Source organism: Bos indicus, chromosome 11 (genome assembly GCF_029378745.1).
Source record: "Bos indicus isolate NIAB-ARS_2022 breed Sahiwal x Tharparkar chromosome 11, NIAB-ARS_B.indTharparkar_mat_pri_1.0, whole genome shotgun sequence".
NCBI lineage: Eukaryota > Metazoa > Chordata > Mammalia > Artiodactyla > Bovidae > Bos > Bos indicus.
This window is the reverse complement of record NC_091770.1, coordinates 74,460,839-74,488,068: the sequence shown is the minus strand read 5'-3', so window position 1 is coordinate 74,488,068 and position 27,230 is coordinate 74,460,839. Positions and strand designations below refer to the sequence as shown.

General features: G+C 41.3%; 1 protein-coding gene across 9 annotated transcripts in view; it reads left to right on the top strand.

Annotated features, from left to right (window-relative positions):
• The first annotated feature begins 6,018 nt into the window (after window positions 1-6,018).
• Window positions 6,019-27,230, top strand: part of NCOA1 (nuclear receptor coactivator 1) — a 219,629-nt gene continuing 198,417 nt past the window's right edge. For 7 of the 9 annotated variants that reach the window (XM_070799032.1, XM_070799034.1, XM_070799035.1 and 4 more), the window contains exon 1: window positions 6,019-6,392. The gene's annotated coding sequence lies outside the window, so the exon portion shown is untranslated. Of the gene's footprint in view, window positions 6,393-6,800; window positions 6,926-26,432; window positions 26,457-27,230 lie in introns of those variants that run through there. The other 2 variants (XM_070799029.1, XM_070799030.1) reach the window with 2 other exon arrangements.

Sequence of the window (27,230 nt, the reverse complement as noted above, 5' to 3'; positions counted from 1 at the left end):
GGCCTGGTGTGCTGCAGTCCATGGGGTCACACAGAGTAGCATACAACTGAGCGACTGAACACCAAGAGATGGGAACTCTTCTCAGAGTTTAGATGCAATTTAAATAAAACAGTGTTTTCATAGGCTCAAAGTAAAGCATGGCTGTGTATAAAGGGGTCAACATCCAGTCTGGACTGCAAGGTGGACACAGGGTATACTCTTGATTTGGAAAGAATAAAGTTAAGATAGATGAAGAATTTTCGTCCAGACACCTCTTTACTGAAAACTCTACTTCTGGGTTTTAAATCAAGGCCACATTTCTGTCAAAGAGGCCTTAGATTTTCCAGACAAGAGACAGATATATCATTTTTATTGATATAATTATGAACACCAAAGTTTCTGATATTTATGATTGTGGAGAATAAGATTTCTCAGTGAGTAGGGGAGGAGTAGTCACTCGAAGAAGGCAGCTATTATGGCACTTTACAGCTGCAGTGTGTCCTTAGGGGACACTGCATCCTGTCGACTGTGCAGCTGGCTTTATCTGGGCCTATTCTTCCAGCTTGATGCAAGAATCAGGCAGATTTTTACCTTCTTAGTTTGAGCTTAATTTTTACTTTTTCATGGGCAATCCTAAGTGCTGAACACTAAACTAAGCGCTTTGCATATATTATTTCATTCAGTCTTTGCAATAATCCTTTCCTAGCATCCTATTTTACAGATGAGGACACTGAGGCTTGGAGGTGTCAAAGGAATTTGCTCAGGGTCACACTTCTAGTCAGTGACATGGCCATTTCAAAACTGAGTCTGCCTAATTCTAAACCTAGCTTTCTTAATGTCCATAAATCAAGCAAATGTAGAAGTAAAAGACTATTCAGAAGGAAACTGACAAAATCCTTTTGTGGGGAATTCTTTTGTGGCAGGCTCATGCAAGGTAGACAAGATTGGAACAGTTTTCCTGGAGGTCAGTTTGGCAAATATATATTAAAAAAAAAGAAAAGATTAAACATGTACACTTAGAGACAGCAATGAATCTTCTAGGAATTTAACCTAAGAAAATGATCTTCAAGCCCTGGATCAGAGCATGTATTAGAATTTTAGCATTATTTATGAAAACAAACACATAAACAAGAAAATAAAAACAATGTAAACACCTCCCACCAAAGGATTGGTTAATTAAATTGCTAAAGAGACACACAAGGCAAGAGTATTCAGCCTCTTTAATGATGAAAATGTATTATATAATAAAAGACAGCAGAAGGACTTCCCTGGTTGTCTAGTGGTTAAGACTCCGCCTTCTAATGCAAGGGCACAGGATTGATTCCTGGTGGGGGAGTGAAGATCCCACATGCTGTGTGGTGCAGCCAATAAATAAATAAATTTATTTAAAAAAATACAGCAGATTATCTATGAGGATGTATAGTGTGTTATGTAAAATCAAATACTATACTGTATTTATATGTGCAAATACACTTAGTCCATATGTGAAAAGGTGTCTATTATGTTTTTTTTCTGGCAGCAAAGAGTTTGTTTGTTTTACCCCTTTATAGTTTTCTGTATTATTTGGTTATTTTATGAATCAAAACATAAAGAAAACTATTTGAAAAAAAGAGTGTTGATGTTAAATCGGTTCTTGCCTCAGCAACTGGAGTGATTTCACGTACACTAGCCAGATGTTTTATACAACTAGAAATCTATTATGCCTTGGAGAAAATTCAACAGGTATATTACAGACCCTGGTCATGTAACTACCATGTTTCTGTTCCATTGAAGGCCTAATATTAAAATATGAGGTCAGTGCAGGACCTGACTAAAACCAGACCTACCTGGTCTATAAAAGTTAAAATGTTGTCTTATATTTTCATTAAAAAAAAAAATCTCTTTAGGACTTCCCTGGTGGTCCAGTGGTTGAGAATCCATCTGCCAATCTACATGGGGTACATGGGTTCACTCCCTGGTCCAGGAAAATTCCACATCCCAACTAAGCCCATGAGCCACAACTACTGAGCCTGCTTGCCTAGAGCCCGTGCTCCACAACAAGAAAGCTAGTGTAGTAAGAAGCCCGTATACCACAACAAAGAGTAGCTCCCCACTCGTCACAACTACAGAAAGCCCATACAGCAGTGAAGACCCAGTGCAGTCAAAAATAAATACACATTATAAAAAAGATATAAGAAAAAAAAACCTCTTCAAAACACTTTAATTGGAGTCAGCCTTATTTGTTGATTGGCATTGTACTTTGGGAGTCAAAGAACTTTTTCTTAAATAGCTAAAGTAAATGGATTTCAAAGAAGCTGTGTGGGGTTCAGGAAGTAAATCTGACAGATTTATGCCTCTGTATTAATGGTTCCTGGTGGTGGGGTGTTGGTTGGAATTAAAGAAATAGGCCTGTTTAGGAAATGTAGATGGAGCCAGAGAGGTGTTGAAAATGAGAAGAGACCAATTGGGAAACAGAAAAGTGGCTTATGAGCATATGAAAAGATGCTCAACATCACTAGTCATTGCTGCTGCTGCTGCTGCTAAGTCATTTCAGTCGTGTCCGACTCTGTGCGACCCCATAGACGGCAGCCCACCAGGCTCCCCCGTCCCTGGGATTCTCCAGGCAAGAACACTGGAGTGGGTTGCCATTTCCTTCTCCAATGCATGAAAGTGAAAAGTGAACGTGAAGTCGCTCAGTCGTGTCCGACTCTATCAACCCCATGGACTGCAGCCCACCAGGCTCCTCCGTTTATGGGACTTGCCAGGCAAGAGTGCTGGAGTGGGTTGCCATTGCCTTCTCCGTCACTAGTCATTAGAGAAATTCAAATCAAAACTACAATGAGATACCACCTTACACTCATTAGGATGGCTACTATTAAAAAAAGGAAAACAATTAGTGTTGTCGAGGATGTGGAGAAATTGGAAACCTTGTGCATTGCTGTGGGACTGTCACATAGTATAGATGCTATGGAAAACAGTATGGAGGTTTCTCAAGAAGTTAAACATAGAATTACTGTATGACCCAGATAGTCCATGTCTGGGTATATACCCAAAAGAACTGAAAGCAGGATCTCAAAATGATATTTGTATATCTATGTTCAGAGCAGCATTATTAGTTAAAATAATTATTAGTTACTTTTTAACACTAGTTAAAAAGTAGAAGCAACCCAAGTGTCCATTGACTGATGAATGGATAAGCCAAATGTGGTACGTACATAGAATAGAATTGTGGTATGTAAATAGAATATTATTTAGCCTTAAAAAAGGAGAAATTTCTGCAATATACTACATGGACAAATTTTGAGGAAGGCTTCCCAGGTGGCGTTAGCGGTAAAGAACTCACCTGCCAATGCGGGTTCAATCCCTCGGTCAGGAAGATACACTGGTGGCAGGAATGGCAACCCACTCCAGTATTCTTGCCTGGAGAATCCCATGGACAGAGGAGCCTGGAGGGCTACAGTCCATAGATAAGTAGAGTCGAACACGACTGAAGCGACCTAGCACATACTGAGTGAAATGAGCCAGTCCCCAAAGGAAAAATACTGCCTTATTCACTTATTTGAGGTACTTAGAGTAGTCAAAATCATAATGAAAAAATATTGACTTGGCCAAAAAGTTTCTTTAGGTTTTTCTGTAAGATGTTATGGAAAAACCTGAACGAACTTTTGGGCCAGCCCAATAGAATGGTGGTTGCTAGGGACAGGAAAAAGGGAGAATGAGGAGTTAGTGTTTATAAGTGAAGATATTTAGTTTTACAAGATGAAAAAAGTTATGTGGATGGTGCTGATAGCTGCCCAACAATGTAAATATATTTAACACCCTGAACAACATATTTAATAATGGTTAAGGTAGTAAATTTTATGTTATGTGATCTTCAACACAATAGAAAAGGAAAAGTGGGTTATAACTGTTTTGGCAAGTGATTAAGAAGGTAGAGGAAAGAGAAGAAAGTCAAAGGATCTTACTTATGAAGGAACGTCATCCTAGAAAAGTCCTTTCTTTAGTGTCCATGGATGGCAAGATAAATAATACGTTAAGTTTCATTCATCATCCAACAAAATCTCAGCACTGCCTTCCCTGAGGATGTTTAAAAGTTAAGACACTGGACTGCAGAGTGGGTGGGATGGGGGGCAGGGGCTGGGAAAAGGAGATGCAGGTGTTTTTAACACTTAAAGCAGTGGAAACAAAACTAAGTCAATCTAAGTGAGAGAAGAGGTGGGGGAACAAATTCAAACCTTAAAGATACCAACATTATATGGCTCTGTGGAAAAGGAGCAGCAAAGTGCTAGTGAAGGAACATTAAGAAAACAGGCAAAGAGAGAGGAGAATAGTGTAGAAGATAGGGAGGGGAGGAGAATAGAGTTCTCAAATGGAGGACTTTGCAGCATCAAGTAAGGCCCTATAATGGGGGTGGTGGTGGGGAGGGGCACTGAATCTGGATCTGGCAATGTGCAGTGAGCAAAGGGTAGACCCGCCAGGAGACAGGATTACCTACACAAGTGGTGCGTTTGTAGACTTCACACAGTTTGGATTGGACCAGACTGGGAGGTATGTCCTACACGAGCAGATTAACCTGGCGAATAAGAGATACATAGCTCTGGGTATTTTCAGCGATTATTGCGGACTCTGCAGGTGGCGAGATGTTCTGCAAAACCAGGTGAGGGCAAGAACTAAAGAAATGCACCTAGAGCTCCAGGAATAAGAATGAAATGAGCCTAAGATGAATGTGGGGTGTGGGCTAAAGGTTCCTTACGAGCAGGATCCGATCGAGGGCACGGCAGCGAAAGATCGCGGGATGGAGTACCTGCCTCTGGAAGGAATGGCTCGCTGACTCAGAGAGGTGTCGGGGAGGTTGGTGTTTTCAATGCAAAGTCAGATTTCAGTTAGAAGGGGTGTGAAGGTCTTAAGGATTTCTAGAGGTTGCTTTAGGGTAGAAAACACTGAGAGAGAAACAGCAGGAAACGCTGGGAGACAGCAACAGCAGGACTGGATTGAGGGAGGTGCCGACAGCTACCTGGAAACAGGAGTGCAGGAAAGGATAGCCGCTTTACAAAGCACCTCCGCAGCCAGCAACTCATTCATCGTAGGGACACCCGAGGAAAGACATAGGTATTACATTCCAGCCTCTGGAACTGAGAGGTGCTTTCACGTGATAAGGCGATCACGGCTCATAAAGCCTGTTCAGCCGCTGTTTGATTTCTCCAGTGACAAGGAACACTCTACTTTGGGAAGTAGCACTTCTATTATAAAATTTTTAAAAAGCGAGTCGAAAAGAAGAAAGCTGTAGACCCCCTTTGCGGGGAAAGCTCTGTCAATGACAGACATTTTGGTTAATTCATGGAATTGCACAGCCAGACGCTCCAGTCACATTTTTTTTTCCATCTGTAAAACGAAGGGGGCAGATGATCTTTCTTTCCCTTATCTAATAGCCTGTGAAATCATCCAGGCAACCAACTCCCAATTTTTCAGAATATAAAACGAGGCCCTCGGAGGTGCCTCGCTCTAAGTAATACAAGAAATCAACGGAGGAACAGGCCAGACCCGACTCCTCCCGGGTCTATCCCGCGCCCCTCGCCGCTCCGGACCTTCCCGGACGGGATTGGGCCAGCGCGAGGCTGCAGGCCGGGCGGCCTAGCTGAAAGCGCCCTGGGGTTCGAGGCGGCTTCCCGGCAGCAGTCAGAGGAACGCCCCGAGGGGAGGGGGAAGAGTTAGGGCCTCCTTTCCCACACTTCGTTAGGACGCGGGCCGGGGCGGGACCGCGGCAGCTCTCCCTAGGGCCTGCGGCCGGCAGGGGGCGCGGGGCGGCTCCGCGGTCCGCCGCCCCGCGGCGGGGGCACTGGCTGCCCCGGGCGAGCCGTCGGAGCTCGCGGGCACCGGGTCGCGGCGGCCGGGCCAGGTTGAGGGTTCAGGGGCAGCGCGCCGGGCGGGGCGGCGGGCGGCGGGGCGGGGCGGGGCGACCGGGAGCCGGCGGGGCGGGGCGGGGCGGGGCGCGAAGGGGGCGGGGCCGCGAGCGGGGGGCGGTGGCGGCGGCGGCGGCGGCGGCAGCCGAGGAGGAGGAGGAGGAGGAGGAGGAGGAGGAGGAGAACATGGCGGCCGCGGAGAGCGGCTGAAATGCCTGTTCTTCAGGCCAGGAGAGCGGGAGTCTTGACGCGATTCTCGAAGCCTTCTCCTTAGACGGCCGGATCGCGGCCTCCAGCGCCTCGGCCGCCCTGTTCCCTGTTGCTCCGTCCAGCGGAGCCTGCGTCGGGTCCGTTCTGCATCCCCCCTGAGGGGGGACCCCCTGGCTCCGGAGGAGGGGGCCGGAGAGCCGCGGCGGCGGCGGCGGCGGCGGCGGCGGGCTCCCGGCCCGAGCAGCAGCGGAGGCCGCGGCGGCGCCGCCACGGTCGCGGGAGAGCGCGGCGCCCGTCAGCGCGGCCCAGAGGCGGCGGCAGCAGGTGAGTGGCGGGCGGCGGGCGCCGAGCCTCCTGGTGGGTGCAGCTGTCACGAGCCGCGCGGCCGCCGAGGCCCTAGGGGGCGGGAGCAGCTGGCTCCCCCTCCGCCCCCCGCTCTCCTTTCTCTCCGCTAGTCCCCCCCTCCCACTTTCCCCGAGTTCTCCCTCGGCCTCGCGCGGCTGGAGGGGGCGGAGGTCGCAGCTGTCATGGGCACCAGCTGGGGGCTGCGTCGCGGAGGGAAACTGCTGCAGCAGCGACTTTGGCTTGCCCGGGTTTCCCAGTTGCCCTAGTTAGCGCGGACCGGGCGAGCATCCGCGGAGGGTACGCGAGGCTCGCGGCGGCCGGCCCGGCGTGGGGAGCGGCGCCCCGAGCCCGCGGGCGCTCCCCGCCGCCGCCGCCGCCGAGAGGGGGAGCCGGAAGTCGGCGCCGGCGCCCCTCGGCCGGGGCGAGCGCGGTGACCTTGGCAAGCCGGGTAACCTCTCCGAGTCTTCGCTTGCCGGGACTGCGAAATGGGGATGACCGTGGCGAGCCTTCCCGTAAGCCTCAGCCTTCGACGGCGCTTCTGTTTTACACCCCGCGCACTTGCTTTTCCCATCTCCAGACAGAGGGATTTCGAAGGCAGAAATGGGATGGATAAGTGAGATTTTTTTTTCCTGTTGTGTCTAGGGTTTGGTCCCCATTGTCAGATTCCGCTGAAAGGAGGTAGGAGTGGAGAGTAGGGGGGGTAAACACGTCGGCTGGACGACTGAGGGGTGGGATGGGTTAATGGTCAGCCCGACCGAACTCGAGCCTTTGCCTAGTCGCTTGGAAGAGTAATGGGAGAAACCGGACACCAGGATCCCCGCTCTTACTACCCAGTTATGTTTTTGTTTGTTTGTTTTTGAAGCAGTCACTCCCATGTACTATAGACACTGCCTCAGTTGACGGTGTTAGAGGGAGACGGAGGGTTTGACAATAAAGCCTGTGTGTGTGACAAGGACAGTCCGTGCTGCTGTGGCTGCAGAGTTTGGTGGGGAGGAAAACTTTAAGCTGGAGGATGTTTTAGCTTTTCAGACTTGACTTCGTTCACTGTAGGCGTTGAAGAGGCAGGTGTCCTTGTGGAGAAGGTGACTTTTTAATTTTTTTCTTTTTTCTTTTGAGATGGTGAATTTTTAATGTCGAGTATGATGGTGGTGAATGAAGGGTTCTTGAGTGAATTGCAGTCCCGGCACCCTCTGTTGATGCCAAGAGTAATCTCTGTGGCGATGATTTGTGAGGGCTGAGGCTTACACTTCAGTGATTAAGAAATCTTCAAGTGTCTGTGTAAAACATTGCTGCGGTGCAGCCTAGATTATACTCTACAGCTGAAGGGATGGATTTCAGGGGTTAAATTTGAGGTTTGTCTTCAATTCTGGAATTGGTTGAAGGTTAGTCTCAAAAAAAAAAAAAAAAAAAGTTGGCCAAAGGGGCCTCTCAGCTTGTTTCACAGAAGCTGTGATGTAGTAGGAAGGGGGTCAGATTTCTTCATGTTGAGAGTAATGTGAAAAGAAAGTATTTGCTTGGGTCTTTTGGCTCCTGAACTAGAAATAGTTTTGGGTTAAAGGTAGCAGTGGGATTTGATTTAGCTTAATAAATGGGCATTCCTTGTACTATTTGTTGTAAACTACATGCAACTGCAAATGTTTCTTTTATATCTCCTCTACTTTGTGGGTCTAATTTGGTTTTGTGAACTAGGTTTGGAAATGGTTTGCCTCTATTTCTTATTCAGAATTTATGCTTTGGAAACAATGGATCAAAAAGGGGGCCCGAATAGGGAATATATGGTATGGAGAGAAAAAGCAGGGGTGCTGCTTATAAGAACAGAGATTCCGTTTGATTTTTGTAGACGTTTTGCACTGATGATTTATTTCATTTAGTTAACTCATGATGAAGTTTGGTTTTTAAGGTGCAAAATTTGAATTTTACATAGTTTATAGTTAATCTTTTCTTCATTTCTTTCTGAGAAAATCTGTAGGATTGAATCTTTTAAATTGCTTTTTGTGTGGTTTAAGCCAAGGGAGTATTTTAGATCTGCATTTTTGGGTAAGTGGTTTTATTGAAAAAAAGTGCTTGATGGGACTAATGGTGATTGTTCCATTTAAACTGGGATTATATAGACAATGCATTTTCCTGCCTCTTTCTGCCAACATTTGTTTTTCTTTCTCCTTCAATTCCAGGGTTTCATTTCTAGAAATCTGGGCTGGAAACAGAAGCAGCAGTTTGTATAATCCCAAGAACTTGCTTATGCCAGGAAGCTGTAAGGGTAGCATGAAGTGGGTGTGGTACAAAGATACTGCCAATATTTAAGAACAGTGTAACTGTTGAGGGAGTCTAGGGTCAAACTTTAATTTTTGTTGAATTTCCTGTTTTCTTTGTATGTGTTAATCTTTTGGTGGGCAGAGGATTGGGTTGCTCTGGTGCTGACTGGTACATATTGTGATAGCACTCACACATTTTCATGCTTTTGCTCTATAGGAAAGGGTGGTAAACATGCTTAAATAATTTAAAGATGTTCCCAGGATGAAATGTTGTCTTCATGTACTCTTGATCCTGCTAATCCACTGATCAGTCTTTATCAGGACTAAATGTTGAGTAAGTGATGAGGGTGGCATAGAGGTGCTGAAAGCTGGAGAGGGGAAGAAAGGATATTGGACATTCTTTGAAAATCTTTTCTCTTTTGGACTATGTATCACAGTATGATTTATAATTCTTTTTAAAGAACATCTCTGTTGTCATCAATTTCACATACCTTCTCTTAGATATTACCTTCATTCCTCACTTTAGCTTGTCTTTATTGCCCTATCCCCCAGGGACTCCACATTGTTTGAATATGTTACGTATCTTTTGGGGTTGGTTGGTCTTAAACCATATGGCCTAAAATAGCTTTCATTTTAGGGCAAGTATGGGAGGTCAACACAGGCACACACCACTGAATAGAATCTTCTAAGTCATCGGGTAGAGGAAATCCCAAGATGCTCATTATTCCCTTGGCCGTGATTTTCACTTTCTACCTATGATAATCAGAGTTTCTCAGGGGGCCATCAGCTGCTTTTCTTGCAGAGGTCTGGAAACATGTGGTGGGGTCCTTGTTACATTACCTCCAAATATCGGTGCAAAAGAGGGTGGGACTGGGTGAAGTACATGTGTTTCAGGAGTTGAATAGCAGAGCACTGTATTTAGTTTGGGCTGCAGAACCATACAGATTTCTCCCCACCTCATATAGCTTTCCTAAAAGTGGGACAGACTAGACTTTAGGAAAGGACTTCTTTAGTGCTTTTCTCCCAGGTTAACCAGTAGCTTAGCTCTTGGTTGTTGGTCACTAAGGATGGACCGTGTGGTCTCTGACCTTTTTTCTTAACATCAGAGATGAGGTCTAGTCAATTCAAACCTTCCTTTCTCTCTTTTTTGTTAGTCAGATTTTGTGCCTCTTACCATATGGTGTCAGAGGTCATAAAATAGCCTCATAGCAACTGTGTGCCATTCTTGATTGCTTAGTTTAAGGAAGAGGTGCAGATTTTTTCCTTTAATTCTAGATGATGTTTTGTGGGTGCACCATATTTGGATTAACGTACCAATGGTTATTTTATATTCCTGCAAGATACTTGGTTGAAAAAGAAGAATTATTACAAAACACTGATTCCAACATTTAAGTCCAATTCTTAAAATGCAAGTAGAGTGGATTGTTGTATATCTGTGTGTCCTCCTCCATTTCCCCATCTGCAACACGGTACTGCTGAGGCTCCTTGAAATGACAGACTTTTAGAAAAGCTTAGTATAGTTGTCATACTTAGAAGGTGAAGCTGCAATCACTGGAGGAGTTGTAGAAGACTTCAGATTAATCAGTCTAGTCACCCTCATCTTAGATATAGTTGATCTAATCTCTCCCTAGTCTTTCCAGGAGGCTCTGAATGGTAAAGAATTCGCCTGCAATGCAGGAGACACCAGTTCAATCCCTGGGTTGGGAAGATCCCCTGAAGAAGGAAATGGCAACCCCCTCCAGTATTCCTGCCTTGGGAAATCCCATGGACAGAGAGGCCTGGAGGACCACAGTTCATGGGATCGCAAAGAGTCAGACACGATTCAGTGACTAAACAGCAATCTCTCCCCATGGATATGTTTCAGTGTGGAGGGTGGGGAAGCTGGGCTTTATTGGTAAGTACTGGACCTGAGCATCAGGAAAGCACAGGCCAGATCTGTAACACTGGGTGCCAGTACAGAGGTGAAATGCACCTATTAACAGGACCAGAATTCTAATAACACTGAATTATCCAATGTTTCCAGAATGGTGCTTCATTTTTGCCTTGTAATTTTGCCTGGCTTGTAACTTTGAGGCAATTTTTAAGCTTCTTTTGAGAATGGATGTTTGACTTCAGACAGGGATGATGTCCTGGCTCTTCTACTTAGTGGGTGTAACCTTGTGCTAGTTATTTAACCACTGTAAACCTCAGATTTTCATGCTTAAAATTGAAATAATGTACTTAAGCTCATATTGTTGTGGTCTTGGAATTAACTTATATTAAATAAGAAGATAATATTGGAACGTACTAAGACTTTATTCTACATTCCATATCCTAAACACATCACTGTCTAATCCATCATCAGATTATTTGATTCTTTTCTTTACAGTTTCTTGGATTTCTCTGTTTTTTCTGCCTCTACAGTCTGGTCCTGTCATTTTGCGTATACAGTAATTAGCGTTACATGAACTCTGTGGGCCTTTATCCTTAAAGGAATTTCTTCATCGTTAAATGAACACATTGGTTTGAGTTCATATTTCTTCCTGTGCTGAAATTCTGTGATTTATAACTGTTTGCCTGCATGCATTTATTTGCCTGACTAATTCATCCTACATATAAATGATGAAAAAATTCTTTTCTGAAATATTTTTTGGTATTACTGTTTTTAATGGACGCTCTGTGGACAAATTTATCAAATGTAAATCATTTAAACTGTTCTTATATTTCTCATTCCAGTAAATTTATTGCAGATGGTATATGCAGAAATGCTTTGTAAACTGTAAAGTGCTATACAAGAAAGTATTATAATCACTTGTAGATATCTTGCTTCTTTGATTATACATGTTTCGTTTCTTTATTTAAAGTGTTTCCTTTATCTTTATCTTTTGATCTTCAAAAACAGTCAAAGCCGGTATGTTCTCTCGAAAGCTTGATTTTTATCGCACTCCTTTAGCATCAGTTACTCAGTTTGTTCTATAAATAAATTCCTTTCTTCCTTTCCTCCTTTATTTATTTTTTTGAAAGAGTTTCTCTTATTAGTGTATGTTGAATGGGTTTTCCTAATTAGATTAAAAAATCCTTGGGATAACATGAACCACAAGATTTAGAGCAAAGAGGCCTTAATGGTAATTTGGAATAACCTTGTTAATAATGTTATAGATGAGAACACTAAGGCCAGACAAATATGTTAATTTTCATGGGTAACATAATGTCTTTACTTGGGCAGGAACCCAGGTATTCAGCTCCCAGTCTTCTTAATGAGAGTTACTCTTTGTGTTTGAAAGTTATTTCAAAGAGATTTAAAATTTTAAGAATTTTAGTAAGATTTTGAGTAATGTATAAGGTAGGAAGAAAGGAGTATTTTCGTTTTTTGGCCAAAAGTTGGCTGTCAGATATTATAATAAGGTATTAATCAGAAATTAATTAAGGCTGCTCTCTCAAAAAGCACAGAAGTGCCTGGAGAGAAATATATGCTTTTCTTGTATGGCCCTCACCCTTTAAAGCCAGTAAATGTTTATTGAGGACTGTCTCTGAGACACATTGAGACACACTGTATGCAGGTATCGTGCTTGCTCTACATGTTATATTTTATAAGGAAGGTTAAGTGGCTGTTATACGATTGCACAGCTTGTTGGTATTGGGGCTGACATTTGAGTCCAGGTCTTGAGACCTGGAATCTCCAACATACCTCTACACTGGCTTCTCTCCAAGCGTGTTAGCCGCATGTGGCCACATTGCACCCCTCTGTTCTTGTCTGGACTCCTTTCTCTCGTCTTCATGTGCAGTAGAGACGGCTGTAGTCTCCATTGCTTTCTGATGACCCAGGAGCCATGAAGCAGTTACTTAATGAAAGTATCACTTTAAGATTTTCATGCTGTTTCTGATCTCACCTTTGTACTTAGTAATGTTGATTCTTTGGTGCTTCTGGTCTAGCTTATCTTTGAATGGTTGGTTTGGAGTCTTAGCAATACAATTCTGCCTCTCAAGTTTTGTTAGTATTTGAATAGCTAGAGCTTAGGGTATTTTTTTTTCATTTGAAATAAATTGCTTGGTCATTCTCTGTGTTTCCACTTGTATTTTGAATGGTTGGTCTTAATCTGATAGCTTTAATATATTGCATTGTTAGTTTGCCTATATGGTTAAAATATTTACATGCTTTTATTATCAAGCACAGATTCAATTGTTTAACAGAAGATATTCTGTTGTGAGTGTGTTTGTATATATACAGATAATCATACCGTATTTGACCAAATAGTTGAAGGATGAAGTGTCCTTGCCTTTCAAAATACCTGTATGTGTAATACTGGCTTTACTGTGCTGAGTTTGTTTGGAGGAAACTAGGGAAAAGATACTTGTTCTGCAGAGTCTTAAGTCCTCCCTCCCTCTCCATTCCAGATGGTACAGGAAATCTGTTTTAGAATTTCTAAGGGTGTACTCAATCATTCATTCAAGACATAGTTATAAGAGTACTTGTTCAAGGTGCTGTGTTGTGAAAACATAGAAAAGTTAAATGATAAGATATAGATCCTGTTTTTACAGAGATTATGACCTAAGAGAGGTGATAAAATGACACACAAATACCTGTAGTACTAATTAAATGTGATGAGTGCGATGAGAGAGGTACTGAAATAGTATACTTTGAGGAATCTGGAGAGCAAGCAATTATTTTCATTTAAAAGAGATCAGAGCAAGTTTCGTGGAGGGCTTGTTGTTGGACGGGAACATTGAAGGCAGGGGATGATTTCTCTCTGAGTGAGGAGGAGGAGAGCAGTATATTCAGGAAGATTAAATAGCAAAGATGAAAGGACAGAAAAGCTTGGGGTTATTTTGGGAGTAATGAAGGGGGAAAGTGTAAGCAGGAAGGTGGCACCAGCTGAAGTGGGAGAAGGAACCAGATGTTCTGGGTGCAGTTGTAAGACATTAAAGGATTTTAATGGAGGGAGGTGGTGAGGAACAGTGAAGTTTGTAGATCTGGAAGAAAATGAAAAGTGTCAGTTTTCCAAATCTACGTGGATCTTTTTTTGGCAGGTTTTACACCCCAAATTTTATATTTTCATAGTTTTTGAAATGATTCCATATGTAAGGCTTACCACACTGGGAACTTACTCATTTTTATGTATATTTGAGAACAGACTTTTTTTTCCCTTTTCTTGGTAGAAGTTAGTACAAAATCTTTTTCACTGGCTTGTGCTTTTTTTTTCCCCCCCAGTAGCTATTTCTTTAAACAGTGTGTTATCATTTGGCATTCTTAAGATGATGCAGCAGACTTGTTTTTCAAGTGTAAAAATGTCATCTCCTTATGTAAATATATGTCACTGTATAAGTTAGATTGGTCATGCAAGTTGAAAGCCCCTGGCTCTCAATATAGTTCATGATTTATTTTACTGATTTATTTATGCCCTGCCATGTTCCAGAAAGGATTTAAAGCAGGATATGTCATGAAAAGTCTTGGACCTTGTTCGAGCCCTGTCTATTATTTGACTGAATCGCTAGCCAACATTACACTGAGGGAACAGTGTTGAAGACAACTGGTGTCACAGAATGTGCTGCAGTTGTGTCTTTTGCCAACTGGTAGTGATTCAGAGATGGATACAATATAATTAGACTACCTTTAAGGATAAGTCCTTCGAACTTTGAGAGCATGTAAGGAAAATTGGTTGGAAGGAACTCACGGAGGGCTTTGACCCTTGGGAGCCCAGGCACATTTAGAGCAGTGGTCTGTACAGTAGGGTTTATATAAAATTATCTGGGAAATGGGAGAAATACTAGAGGTCTGTTTGAAAGATTCTTTATTTTCAGTCAGCTGTGATGTTTTTTAGTTCATAGGAGCATGGGTAATTAGATTTTTAGATTTATTATTTTATTTTATTTTATTTTTTTTTAGATTTATTATTTTAAATAGTAGACTCTTAACATGTATTGTTGCAATAGGAAGTCACCATGCAGATCTTTTATAAAATATTTCATCCAGTTTAGCTGGTCATCTTGAGGCAAAGGACTTAAGTATTGTCTAATCTGAAGATGACTTACTAATTTTTCTTTCACGAAAACACAAATTTCAGATACAAATGTCTGAAATTTGCTGACATTTTCCTCTCACAGGTGTCTGTGAATTATATACTACCTACCTGATATTTATGAAAATTAACAGACTTAATCTGTTGCTTTGGGATGATAGGTAAATTCATAACAGTGACCCGAAAAGTAACTACCTTTCAAGACGAATCCACTATTATGAAGAGAGGTTATTTGGAATGGATATTTGGATATTTCCAATTCTAAACATCCAAAATTGATATTTGGAATTATTTCCATCATTATTGGATTTAATTGCTGAAGATGATATGATCTTAAAACTTTAAGAATATTTTTATATGTACACTTGAACTTGAAAACAGAATTTTCTGACCTGTATAAAAATCTAGTAAAAACTGAGAATATATTAATTAAAAAGGCATTACTATCTGATTAGTTAGTAAGAACAACTGATTGTCATCAGGAAATATGGAAATGCACTATCTGAATTTTAGCAAAGACATTTGCATAAATGGTGAACAGGATTGAAGATTGAATATCATGTGGAGGTTTACTCAGTGCAGCAAGTGTGATGCAGTTCTTTCCTTTGTCTTACTCGTCTTTGTGAAGTATGTTTTTGGGCTATGATTACCGTTAAAACCAAATAAAACAATTACCTATTATGAAAATGAACCGAATTTAGAACCAGACTTTTAAGTTGCTATATTACAAAATGTGAAAGCAAAATTAAAAAGTGATTTAGTGTTCATTATGTTTTTCCTCGTATGGGCCGCTCTCTTATTGGACTTCCTTTGTGGTTCAACTGGTGAAGAATCCACCTGCCATGTGGCAGACCTGATTGCGATCCCTGGGTTGGGAAGATAACCCTGGAGAAGGGAAAGGCTACCCACTGCAGTATTCTGTCCTGGAGAATTCCATGGACTGTGTAGTCCTTGGGGTCATAAAGAGTGGGACACAACTGAGCGGCTTTGACTTTTCACATGTTATTCTTAACAAAAATGGTGGTAGTATTAATAGTATTTATTAGGGATAGCACAAGCTGTGTCATCAATAGGTAAATTAAATGTTTAAAAATGGTAAATTAAAAAAAATGGTAAATTTTATTATAATAAGCATCATTTTATGTTTCCATTTTTAGGTATGCTTTATAAGGCACATAATTTATTGGTCTAGTGAGCAATGTATATAAATTATAAATAAATATACCTATATGGCTTCTCATTCAAAACCTTTTTAACTGTGGGATATATGATAAAAATACTTACCACAGTTATATAGGAGGGGTTCTTTTTTTCTTTTTCTTTGTAGTATAAGTATTTATTACTCTGGTATTGTAAATCAGTTAAGGAGGATAACATTCTTGTTGGGACTTAAGAGAAGCTCCAACTCCACCACTAGCACCCAAAGTTGAAATTCTACTTAAACTATTTCTTGAAAAGTTAACACATGAACAGTGAAACATTATTATCATGTGGTATACTAGTATTGCACATAAGTATATTCTAAATAATCCCATTGCTATGTATTTTGTGCATTCGATGATCTACCTAATCAAAATGTATTGATACATGCGCTTTATCGTACATATGTACTGTGTATGAAAGTGAAAGTGAAAATCGCTCAGTCATGTCCGAGTCTGCGACCCCATGGACTTTACAGTCCGTGGAATTCTCCAGGCCAGAATACTGGAGTGGGTAGCCTTTCCATTCTCCAGGGGATCTTCCCAACCCAGGGATCGAACCCAGGTCTCCAGCATTGCTGAGCCACAAGGGAAGCCCTAATCATACATTATCTGCTCCATACTTATCAGTTCAGTTCAGTTCTGTTGCTCAGTCGTGTCCAACTCTTTGCAACCCCATGAATCACAGCACGCCAGGCCTCCCTGTCCATCACCATCTCCCGGAGTTCACTCAAACTCACGTCCATCGAGTTGGTGATGCCATCCAGCCATCTCATCCTCTGTCATCCCCTTCTCCTCCTGCCCCCAGTCCCTCCCAGCAGCAGAGTCTTTTCCAATGAGTCAACTTCGTATGAGGTGGCCAAAGTACTGGAGTTTCAGCTTCAGCATCATTCCTTCCAAAGAACACCCAGGGCTGATCTCCTCTAGAATGGGTTGGTTGGATCTCCTTGCAGTCCAAGGGACTCTCAAGAGTCTTCTCCAACACCACAGTTCAAAAGCATCAATTCTTCGGCGCTCAGCCTTCTTCACAGTCCAACTCTCGCATCCATACATGACCACTGGAAAAACCATAGCCTTGACTAGACGGACCTTTGTTGGCAAAGTAATGTCTCTGCTTTTGAATATGCTATCTAGGTTGGTCATAACTTTTCCTTCAAAGGAGTAAATGTCTTTTAATTTCATGGCTGCAATCACCATCTGCAGTGATTTTGGAGCCCCCCAAAAATAAAGTCTGACACTGTTTCCACTGTTTCCCCATCTATTTCCCATGAAGTGATGGGACCAGATGCCATGATCTTAGTTTTGTGAATGTTGAGCTTTAAGCCAACTTTTTCACTCTCCTCTTTCACTTTCATCAAGAGGCTTTTTAGTTCCTCTTCACTTTCTGCCATAAAGGTGGTGTCATCTGCATATCTGTGGTTATTGATATTTCTCCCGGCAATCTTGATTCTAGCTTGTGCTTCTTCCAGCCCAGCGTTTCTCATGATGTACTCTGCATGGAAGATAAATAAGCATGGTGACAATATACAGCCTTGACGTACTCCTTTTCCTATTTGGAACCAGTCTGTTGTTCCATGTCCAGTTCTAATGGTTGCTTCCTGACTTGCATATAGTTTCTCAAGAGGCAGGTCAGGTAGTCCGGTATTCCCATCGCTCTCAGAATTTTTCACAGTTTATTGTGATCCACATAGTCAAAGACACTTACAAGCACATCCATTAACTAAAAGTGTTGCATAACATGTAAAATGACTTACCATACATACCATGTTTTAAAAGTGTTTAAGTTACATTTATTACATTTTTGTATATCTCTTTGGGGACCTTATTATTGCTTTAATTTATTTTGGCATACATAGTATTTTTTGTCACATAGATACCTATTATACAACATATGTAATTAATATTACATAGAACACACTAATAATTATACATGCCCTATTAAGTCAGATCATTTTTAGTCAATATACTTATTATAATAGATAATCAATTCTTAATTACCAATTTTAGGAAGAGTTCTTAAGAACCCTTGGAATTCATGGACTAAGAGTCTCTAGTTAGGCTTTGGGTGAGTGGTGTCTGTGAACATTCTGAAATTATGTATATGCAAAATTCTATGAGTCTTTCTCTGGAGAGAAATTCATCAGATCCCAAAAGGGTCTGTGACCTCCCCAAAGGTTAAGAACCTCTTTTGTTAAGGACTGGGACCTCAATAACTCCATTCATCCAGTCTTAGTCTTTTGCCAAGTTTAATGGATATATCTGATGTCATTACTTAGGCCCGCAGTATGACTGGATTTGCAGTCTGTTTTTCCATTTTGCAATAGATGTGATTGCAGTGCCTTTGGCCTTTACAGTTGTTTGAGCTCCTATCTGTTTGTTGTACAACTACCTGGTCTTTATCACTTAGCAGCTTTTAGATATCATTTCCCACTTTTCCCCCCAAAATCCCAGTGAAAAAGAGTGGATCTTTTGTATGAGTGTGAAGATGGCAATGCATGAATGTATAGAAGAGCCCAGTATCAATTCGTGTATAGGGACACCCTGCTGGGTAGGCTGGAATTTGCAGTTGTTGTGGTTTTAATCTCTTTGTAAGCATCTGAATCTCAGCTCTTCAGAGTCCTTAAGGTCTGATTTGACATATGCTAAAAACACTTTCCAAGTCCTATCAGCTCTTTACATCTGTTCCTTTTTTCCTCACTGTCGTCATTCTAATCTAGGCCTGATATTTGTGAAAGTACCCCAGAATGGTCTCACTGTCCCCTGGGAGTTGCTTCTTCAGTCTGTCCTAAATTTTGTTTTGGAACAATCATCCTAATTTTTATTTTCATTGCATTACTTTGTTTAAACCCTTCAATGGCTCCTCATTACTGTCAAGATAAAGTTCCTTAGTCTGGCATTTAAAGCTTTCCAGTGTCTGGCACCAACTTGCTTTTCTGGTCTCATTTCCCACTCGTCTCCCCTAATGAACTGCTCAAAGTAAAATCGTCAGCACTGTCCCTTATACATCCCTTGGGCTTCTCTGTTTGCCACCCTTTATTTTTCGTTTCCCTGGAATGTTCTCCCTTATCCTGTGAAATTCTGCATATTCTTTAAAGCTCAGCTCAGTTTCCAACTTGCTTGTTAAGTGTTCAGACTGTAAAATTTGAAAAAATCCCTTCCTTCGATGAACTCTTTTAATATTTATTTTCTTTATTATTAACTTGACACTTTATACTGCATTTATACTTTGGAGTTTTTGTTTTCATGCATCCTGTCTCCCAAATTAGGGTATGAGAATGGCAAAGGGGATCATGTTTTATTATCTGTCCTCTGCAGTGTCTTGTACTTGTAGATATTAAAATATTTGACAACTTACATTGATTAAATCATGATAGTACTTAAGTACTTATTAATGTACTTAGAGAAATAGGCCTTTTTTGTATGTGTGCCCTTGGAGCTCAGTCAGTAAAGAATCTGCCTGCAGTACAGGAGACCTGGGTTCAATCCCTGCATTGGGAAGATCCCCTGGAGAAGGAAATGGCAAACCACTCCAGTTTCCTTGCCATGAAAAATCTCATGGGCAGAGGAGCCTGGTGGGCTGCAGTCCATGGCGTTGCAAAGAGTCGGGCACGACTGAGTAACTAACACACTGGAATACTCATACAACATATCTAGGAATCCTCTTTACTGGTTTCAGAGTATTTGGGAAATTGAATTGGAAATCAGATGTTGCTCAGACGGCTTGTAAGTCCTACAGCACAAGAAGTCGGCTGTCAAGGGCTGTGTTCAGAAGTCTGGGGGTAACCTGGTGACTCTTTGTTCTCCAGTGTCTTGCTCCACTTGCCTTGGATAATAGAAAACCTTGTGTGTGTTCAGCTCTCTCCTTTGCTTTGCTGGAGACACAGATTCCTAATATCTTGAGGAATACTACATTTCTGTTTTAATTTTTTAACACATTCTCCTCAATAGAAGATAAAGTTTGATGGAATACCTGTTGTTTGCATGTAAGGGGCACCATGAGGTAGTTGTACCTTAGAGTTTCCATCCTTCAGGGAGATTATAATTCCTATAGGGAGTCTCCTTTGCTTTTAGTCATACACGAATAAAAAAAAAAATGTCATAAGGGAGTATATAACTGGTTTACTTAGTTGCCAGATGAGATATGGGGAACTCCTCTAGCACTTATTTTTAGCACTCTCTTGAAATTTATTATCATTTATACCTTTCTTACCAACCACATTGTAAATAATAGGAAGTAGATACCATTTATTGTGTTAGTTATATATGCCAGAACCACAGTGCATTTCAAGTCCTTTACTGTAGTATACATGTAAGTGTGTTACCCGTGTTGCCAGGAACATGATCTGGGTAGGTTTCCTGCAGGAAATGGAATTTCAGTTAGATTTCTAGGATTTGAAATGATACTTGTAGCATCATCCCTTGGAATATGTTAAAAAAAAAAAAAGGTGGGGTGGGGGGGATTCTGTAGTTAAAATAATGAAGTACAATGTTTGCTCAATACCTGAACATGGAACCTCCTTGGTTACTATGCTTTTGGCACTGAAGTGACCCATGTCACTTCGTCTTGTAACCCATTGGCCAAAAGTAGTCACAGGGCACTACTTGTGGAGCTAGGCAATGTGGGCAAGAAATGAATATTCAGTGATAGTAAATATCTGTGCCCCACTACAGTATAGCAGACTTGGCTTTCTTCAGAGCCATGAATACTAGAATTGGTAGCGTCCTGCTTGGAGTCATTGAAATAAAGAAGAATTGTTTTTGTGTGTCAGTCTAAAGGGGACTTTATTATTAAATTTATTTGTGAAAAGAACTTGTAGTTTTGAATGGTAGCTTCTTGAGACAGTTACAGGAGAAATTTTTACTAATGTCTCTAGGAGTAGATACTATAAGTTGTTTTAGTTTAGATGGTTTGCTACCACCTTTAGAGTAGGTATTTGAAACAGGTAGGAAGTGTTATTTGGCTTCAGTAAAACTGATCCAGAATTTTTCCTCATGTACTGCTAAGATTATAAGGTGAGAAAAGAGAGGACATAAAGAGCTTTCAGATTGTATTAGAAGCCATGTACTGTCTGAGGATTTCTTAAAATTTCTCTTTACAGGTCTTGGAAGTCTTTTCTTTTCCTCTTATCAACATATTATTGCTAATTAATTAAAATATGTTTTCTCCATTTTCTGTTTGTCTTTTAATGCTTGGTTTGATAAGGACTGGCTGGTGGTTAAAATGTTGGCCAAGTGTCCAGGATTTGAAAGTGCAGATTTTATACATGTTATTTATACATGAGGCTTATTTTCCCTATGACTTAATTCTAATGTCACCAACCCTGAACTTTTTAGACCTTAGGATTTCTTTCTGACTACGTTCTAGTATTTTCTTCCTTTTTAAATTAAAAATAAATCATATGTGTAATACATGACTATATTCAAATAATAAGTTCAAGGAAATGGGAATATATAGAATTAAAAGGTGAAAGTCTCCATAGTGAACTTGATACTGGTAATTTAGGCTGTGTAGTGTCCCCTTTCCCCCCTTTCCAGGTGTTGCTATATCCTACCCCTTGGCCAGGAGGTGAGCATGTGACTTAGGCTTGGTCTATTAACACTCCATTTCTCTGGAAATAGTGATTGCTACAGGATGGCCATATGACCAAAGCAGGTTCAGACCCCCCTTCCTTGAGATTGAAAAGCAGATATTGGACATGGGACAGGTTCATTCCTTTAGAATTGCTAAGGTGAGATAGCGTGTGCTTGGCCAAGTAAAGAAACCTATGTGCCATAGGAAAGAATGCCAACATAAAGACAGAAGCTGAGTGACCACAGACACACTCACAGATGCACAGTCATATAGCCTCACACGCTTGCATGTGAAGCATGGAGTCGTTGGAGTCTCTGGCTCCACTTGAACCTTAAAGTAGATCCACTTTGTATTTTCCGGTTAAATGAGCTACTCAACTGCCTAACTTGTGTGAGTTTGAATATTGAATTTCTGTCTCTTGGAACTGAAAGAGTCCTGACCAGTTCAGACCCCTGTTGTCAGCTTCCCTCTCCTTCCCTCCCCTCTACCCACAGGATCAAGCTTTTTGAATTATTACAGGCTTTTAAAAACTTAATATCATGAAAATCTTTCTGTGTTAGAATATGAAGGAGCCATTTTACTTTACATAAAATTCTGCATAGAGTTGCATTAGATGTATTTTCCATAGTTTATGTAACCATCCCTCTTTTGATAGACATTTAAACTAGTTTTTCTGTTTCAAGATATATTTTGGTAAACATGCTAGTTTGAACTTGTTTTTGTATATGTATGAGAACATACCTATGGAATTAATGATTATGCATATTTTAAAACATTGATGTCCTTTCAAAACATTTCTCCAAAGGCTCTACCAATTTATGCTTTCACTAAGAGTATATGATAGTCACTGCTCTCCCCTGACTTTATCAGCTCTGGATATTAATGGTCATTTCTATTTTGGCCCTGTCTGGTGGGTGAAAATGGTATAAAGCATTGTTGTATTTGAAGTTCCCTGACTATTGATACAGTTGATCATCTCTCTGATGTCTTTTTATTGGATTTCCCCCCCAAGACTTTCTTTATTCATATTTTTTTCATGTTCTATTGGGCTGCTTGTCTTTTAAAATCGCGTCCTAGCCCTAGTATACTCATGATGTAATCATTTTATACTAATGAGGGATGGCCTTGGTAAACTGCTGATTCTGCTTCCTAGTTTGAAAGAAAGATGTGAGATATCTACTACTCCAAAACCCACGTCTTATTTATTCACAGATGTCCCTGGATATTTAATCGGTTTATATGTGCTGACTTTGGATAGCTGCCCAGTTCATTTGTAGAGCTTCAGGGTACACATCTCAAGTAGATGGTCTATGGGTAAAATTGAGGTAATTTTATGGCTGAAGTAAAAAGTTGAGAAACTGTTTATTGGAGAATTTTCCAGGTCCAAATCATGGGTTTGTGATTTGTGATTGCATGGAATTTGGGCACTCACCCATTATACATTGGTGCTGAATCAGAACCACTTTCAGAGGAAAATTTTGACCCTGTGAGGAACTATTGTCTTGGCTCACCTCCATGGAGAGTTGGGTTAGCTGCAACTTAGATGTCTTTAGTGGTTAGATTCCTTAATTTTCCTAAGAGCATATTAACCTAATTCTGTACTTGATTGGCTACAAAAGTGTATAGTCTACCTGTAATTGGCAGTATAGAATAGCTAGTATGAATTCACTTACATTGCTGCCTAATTCTTACCAAACACCTAGTAGTCAGAAACAGGACTCTGAAAATTGCATTCACACATTCAATCCACTGCGTTAGAAACAATCAATCTTCACTTTCCCATTCTGTTGTTTTCCTCTATTTCTTTGCTTTGATCGCTGAGAAAGGCTTTCTTACCTCTCCTTGCTATTCTTTGCAACTCTGCATTCAAATGGGAATATCTTTCCTTTTCTCCTTTGCTTTTCGCTTCTCTTCTTTTCACAGCTATTTGTAAGGCCTCCTCAGACAGCCATTTTGCTTTTTTGCATTTCTTTTCCATGGGGATGGTCTTGCTCCCTGTCTCCTGTACAATGTCACGAACCTCCTTCCATAGTTCATCAGGCACTCTGTCTATCAGATCTAGTCCCTTAAATCTATTTCTCACTTCCACTGTATAATCATAAGGGATTTGATTTAGGTCATACCTGAATGGTCTAGTGGTTTCCCCTAACAACAGAATGGGAAAGACTAAAGATCTCGTCAAGAAAATTAGAGATACCAAGGGAACATTTCATGCAAAGATGGGCTTGATAAAGGACAGAAATGGTATGGACCTAACAAAAGCAGAAGACATTAAGAAGAGGTGGCAAGAATACACAGAAGAACTGTACAAAAAAGATCTTCATGACCCAGATAACCACAGTGGTGTGATCACTGACCTAGAGCCAGACATCCTGGAATGTGAAGTCAAGTGGGCCTTAGGAAGCATCACTATGAACAAAGCTAGTGGAGGTGATGGAATTCCAGTTGAGCTATTTCAAATCCTGAAAGATGATGCTGTGAAAGTGCGGCACTCAATATGCCAGCAAATTTGGAAAACTCAGCAGTGGCCACAGGACTGGAAAAGATCAGTTTTCATTCCAATCCCAAAGAAAGGCAATATCAAACAACACTCAAACTACTGCACAATTGCACTCAAGTCACAGGCTACTAAAGCAATGCTCAAAATTCTCCAAGCCAGGCTTTAGCAATACGTGAACTGTGAACTTCCTGATGTTCAAGCTGGTTTTAGAAAAGGCAGAGGAACAGAGATCAAATTGCCAACATCCACTGGATCATCGAAAAAGCAAGATTCTGCTTTATTGACTATGCCAAAGCCTTTGACTGTGTGGATCACTATAAACTGTGGAAAATTCTGAAAGAGATGGGAATACCGGACCACCTGACCTGTCTCTTGAGAAACCTGTGTGCAGGTCAGGAAGCAACAGTTAGAACTGGACATGGAACCACAGACTGGTTCCAAATAGGAAAAGGAGTATGTCAAGGATATATATTGTCACCCTGCTTATTTAACTTCTATGCAGAGTACATCATGAGAAACCCTGCACTGGAAGAAGCACAGGCTGAAATCAGGATTGCCAGGAGAAATACCAATAACCTCAGATATGCAGATGATACCACTCTTATGGCAGAAAGTGAGTGAGTGTGTGAAGTCGCTCAGTCGTATCCGACTCTTTGCAGCCCCATAGACTGTAGCCTACCAGGTTTCTCCATCCATGGGATTTTCCAGGCAAGAGTACTGGAGTGGGGTGCCATTTCCTTCTCCAGAGGATCTTCCCAACCCAGGGATCGAACCCAGGTCTCCCACATTGTAGGCAGACGCTTTACCGTCTGAGCCACCAGGGAAGCCCTAGTGAAGAAAGTGAAGAGGAACTAAAAAGCCTCTTGATGAAAGTGAAAGAGGTGAGTGAAAAAGTTGGCTTAAAGCTCAACATTCAGAAAACGAAGATCATGGCATCTGGTCCCATCACTTCATGGGAAATAGATGGGGAAACAGCAGAAACAGTGTCAGACTTTATTTTTTTGGGCTCCAAAATCACTGCAGATGGTGACTGCAGCCATGAAATTAAAAGACGCTTACTCCTTGGAAGGAAAGTTATGACCAATCTAGATAGCATATTGAAAAGCAGAGACATTACTTTGCCAACAAAGGTACGTCTAGTCAAGGCTATGGTTTTTCCAGTACTCATGTATGAATGCGAGAATTGGACTGTGAAGAAAGCTGAGCGCCAAAGAATTGATGCTTTTGAACTGTGGTGATGGAGAAGACTGTCTTGAGTCCCTTGGACTGCAAGGAGATCTAACCGGTCCATCCTAAAGGAGATCAGTCCTGGGTGTTCATTGAAAGGACTGATGTTGAGGCTGAAACTCTAATACTTTGGCCACCTCATGTGAAGAGCTGACTTGTAAAAGACCCTGATGCTGGGAGGGATTGGGGGCAGAAGGAAAAGGAGACGACAGAGGATGAGATGGCTGGATGTCATCACCGACTCGATGGACTTGAGTTTGGGTAAACTCTGGGAGTTGGTGATAGGGAGGCCTGGTGTGCTGCGGTTCATGGGGTCACTCAGACACGACTGAGCCACTGAACTGAACTGAACTGAATCTTTACTTGAATCAAGCCAGAATACCAGAGAGATGCATATATTGATTGCATTGTTTTAGACTGGGGTAGAATCACTTTTACAGAATTATTATTGGTGTGATGCAGTCTGCTTTTATTGAGGGCCATTAAAACAGTTTTATGAAATTTATGATCTACAAGTGCTCCTCTTGTAGAATTGTTGTGAGGATATTATCTCCTGTGTCTCAGTGCCCTTGTTGATATTGTAACTGTTGCTACTACTGTTAAGGTTAGCTGCTGATCCAGAGGACTAAGACTGAACACAAACTTAACTGATAGTTAATGGACAGATACTGCTCTTGGCTGATAGCAATTGCTTCTCCTTTCCCCAGAGGGAGGCAACTTTATGGATGAGGGGTGATGTCATGGTTGTGGCCCTGGAGCTAGATTTACTTGCTTGAATCCTGGCTTTGCAACTTCCTAGTTGTGTGTTATTTAGCCTCTTGCTGCCTCAGTGTTCTGAGGCCTCATCTATAAAATGGGGATAATAATTGTACTTATCTCCACAAGGTGGTTGTGAGAATTTTGTGACTTTAAGCATATAAAATGCTTAGAACATGTCTGGCCCAGGACACATGCAGAGAAAGTAAGGTGCTGTTATCCGCTCCCCCCCCCCCCAATTTTTAATTGTGTAAGATGTACATAACATAAAATTTTAACCATTTTTAAATGTAAAGCTTAAGTTGCTGTCATTGTTATCATCATCATCATCATCAGAACCCATGTAAACATGTGTAGTAATTTTTTCCCCTCAGGTCTGGGTACCAGGACCAAATGCGTTTCCTCTGAGCAGCTAGTTGGCCTGTATTACAGAGCCATTGTGACGCTCACAAGCCTTGGTGCTCCCCTCTGCAGGGTGGCTCAGCCAGGCGTGCGGCGCCCCCCACAGCTGCATAAGGCCTTGCGGCACACAGTTGGTGTGGTAAGCTTGCATCTGGCATTATCTGCTTTTCTCCCTCATTTTCCCTTTTCCCCCTTCTTGTCCACTTCTTTCTTTTTAATGTTAATGCATTCTTTGAGCTGTCTCAAATCTTTTTTAGAATAATATGGAAATAAACAAGAAATCTTCATTCAGCATGTGTCCATGTTGAAACTTTAGACAGATTTTCATTTAATTTACCTTAAGCAGGGCTGCTTCTTGATGACAGGGAGGTGCTCTAATTCTCATTAAGATATCTCCAGTCACATCCTAGCGTTACTTCTGGGGAGGTCCCTATTGACAGCTAATCTTGTTGACGGTGTGGGTTTTTTTTTAAGCTTCAGTCACAAGTGTTCCTTCCTGACTTTTCTTGTTTGTTTTTTCCCTTGGCCTTTGCTCCAGCCTTCTCTTGTAGATTTGGGGGTTGGGGTTGAGGGGGGAGGATCATTTTAAGAACTTGTAGACTTGTAGTCTTTAAAAATACACATCAGAATGAGACTTTCATCATACATGTAGTGTAGGAAGAGTAAAGGCTATATGTGTTGTTTTGATCTTTTTTTAAAAACCAGAATGCTAGGTTTATTGATTTACAAAGAGAAAAAAGAAGTGTCCCAAAGCCTAAAATATTCCCATATATTCTGGAGATATCACTAGCATATTCTCTTCCTCAAGCAGAGATGTATAATGGGGCCGATGCTACTGCCTTTTTGGAGAGAGAATTTTAAAAAGTTTTTTTGACATCAGAATTGATTAAAATGTCTTAAGTCCTTTTTTTTT